The sequence below is a fragment of the Amblyraja radiata genome, chromosome 5 (genome assembly GCF_010909765.2).
Source record: "Amblyraja radiata isolate CabotCenter1 chromosome 5, sAmbRad1.1.pri, whole genome shotgun sequence".
Taxonomy (NCBI): Eukaryota; Metazoa; Chordata; class Chondrichthyes; order Rajiformes; family Rajidae; genus Amblyraja; species Amblyraja radiata.
Genome location: NC_045960.1, coordinates 100,419,903 through 100,422,670, shown reverse-complemented (window position 1 = coordinate 100,422,670; position 2,768 = coordinate 100,419,903). Strand labels below are relative to the sequence as shown.

General features: G+C 42.3%; 1 non-coding gene across 1 annotated transcript; it reads right to left on the bottom strand.

Moving 5' to 3' along the window:
- Positions 1-2,360: 2,360 nt before the first annotated feature.
- Positions 2,361-2,552, bottom strand: LOC116973837. Its single transcript, XR_004412145.1, has one exon. It is a non-coding gene; the product is annotated as a U2 spliceosomal RNA (small nuclear RNA).
- Between the last annotated feature and the right edge of the window lie 216 nt (positions 2,553-2,768).

Sequence of the window (2,768 nt, the reverse complement as noted above, 5' to 3'; positions counted from 1 at the left end):
GGGCAGTACAGTGGTGCAGCAGCAGAGACCCGGGTTCGATGCTGACTACAGGTGCTGCGTGTCTGCCCCTAGTTTATTGGGTATAATAGTAAGATTAAACGAGAACTTACCAGTTTGAAGTTTGATCTGTATTTTATGAGGAGTTACGATGAGGGATTACGTGAAGAACCCGCTCAGTGCGCAGGCGCGGCATACTTCCAAGCAGCGGTGTGGAATCACAGATAGACACAGTTATTTGAAGTAAACATAGTAAAGATAAGGAGACATCAATTTATTAGTTTGATCCATATAATGAGGGTGGGAGCGGAGGGCACGTAATCCCTCATCGTAACTCCTCATAAAATACAGATCAAACTTCAAACTGGTAAGTTCTCGTTTAATCTTACTATTTTACTTCGGAGTCACGTGAGTGACTACGTGAAGATTTCAAAGCTCTGTGATTTCAAACCGTGTAACAGTTCATACTTCACTCGCTGCCGAAGTCATTCGAGGGAGGAAGTATGTTATCGTAATCAACCATGAATCTGTTTGTAAAAACAATAATGGTGTTATTAACAACAACAAGACCAATTGCTCCCCCGGGCTTAAATTATATATTTTTTGCAGATTCTTTTTCTGCAAACGATACAGGTTCTGTCAGTGGTTTGTTATAAAAGTTTGGAACGTATACTCCCTAGACCACCCTGCAGTAGCCAGGATGTGGTCCATAGGCTCGTCCATCCTCTTAGTTACTGACGTGGAAGCTGTTCTGGTGGAATAAGATTTTATACACGTTAGTATTTACTCCAGCAACTCCCAGTACCTGCTTGAGCCACTAGAGATAGTTTAGCTCGTCACCCGACCATGAGGTTTCCTGTGGCTGACCCATAAGGCTTTTTCCTCTCCCTCGGTATTCCTTATTGTGTCGATCTCTAAGTGGGTCATGACACATAAAACGTGGTTCAGGTGGGTATGCCCGGAATTTCATGACTGGACCTGATGTTCCTGGTCTGTTCTGTTTGGCCAACCCTTGAATGGGCATGTGACACTATCTGGTGTTATAACCATGTTGTCCCATCGCAGTAGATGGGAGAGCTGGCTCTTTGTGTTGATGTAAGGCCACCAGCATGTCCATCTTCAGGGTAGGCTGTTCCAGGGTGAGTGACCTGGCTGGTGATCATCCCCTAAGGTATGTCAGGATTTCACTGACATCCCAATTTGGGTGTACCTATTTCTGGGGAATGGATTGATATACCTCTCCTGTATCTGATCACCAGTGAGCGGTACCCAAGTTGAGAACATGTCCTTAATTGTGGTGAAGACCTGCCAGGAGCTCCAGTACAGTTTTTTGTTATAGTTGAATGTGTAATTCCTGTTTTGGAAACAGTGTACCATTTCTTGATGCTCCTCAGGTATGTTCCCTAGGATATGCGACGGAATGCTGTCATCAGGTTGATAGTGCTCCTGATCCAAGCACAGCAATGGTCTTCCCAATTCTGCAATTCTTTTAATGACCATGTCGAGGATCACTGGGAACCATGCTTGTGGACTTGGTCCACTGTAATTTGCGTAGTACCCGACTGATGAAGCCGTAGTACCTATTGAAGAGGTAGAAGGAAAGGAAAACATAGAGATTAGGTTCCCCCCACCCCTCAATACGCGGGAATGTCTCCATTGCCGCTGCCTTGAGATTGGTTTCATGTGACGTAAGTTAGTACGTGGTGATTAATTGGATATAAGGAATCGATATCTGGTGTCCATATTGCTTAGTGATTTCAGCAAATATTTTTGGTTTAAATGTATGTTTACAGTATTTAGCTCACCTGATAGGTGAGTTACTGATGGTCAAACATGTTTGACGACATACGGTTTCCAATTGTTAATAAATTGTCCCCTAATATCGATGTTCTCCGCCCAAGTGGTTTGGTATATGCCACCACTGATGTTGTTATCTTATAAACGAACATGCAAATTTGGTGGATTACTGAGCAAATGCTTCACTAGAATTAAGTAAGTTAATATATAACATGTTTAAGTCAATTCATATTGGCATTAAGTATTACAAGCTCAGTAACACATCAGGACACATAAGATGTTACTCAAAACAGGTGGAAGTGTACAACCATAATCCTTCCTGCCGATAAATTCCATGATAACACTACAGATTAATCCATTTGCCCCCATATTACAGGTATGGAGATAGTTTTGAACACTAGTATCTCAGCTCATAGGAAAGGTACAAAGTTCAGTAGCTGGTAATGCTGCTATATCCCAATTACGTTGCCACGTAGTTGATTGGTGGTTAATGCACCATGACTGATAGTCTTAATGAATACCAGATAACAACGTTGTGGATGGTCAACGTAAATATCTGGATATATATTTTGTGCACCGTTCCCAGAGGCACTGCAATACTGGGTCGATGCGTGGAGTGGACGGAGCAAGCCCCTATTCCATCTCCCTGTTCCAAAATTCAATTTAATATATGGTCCCTAGATAAGGGACGTATCAGATTATTAAACTGATAAGAACAGATACTACACTTGATCTTAGCCAAAAGGCCGAGAAGCGATGCAGCTAAAGCTGTATCCAAGGATAGTTTGTCGTTAATATATAGACATGCCATGACGGAATGTTTCTAAGTGTCAGGGCTAGTTGATTCTGGATAACTTTGACTTAAATGCCGCAACGCTCATCATGGTTACTCCATCCAGGTAATTGAGGTATATCCGAAACTTATATGAGAAGGTACTGAATAGTGTGCATCTTCAAGGTCGATATCTACCATA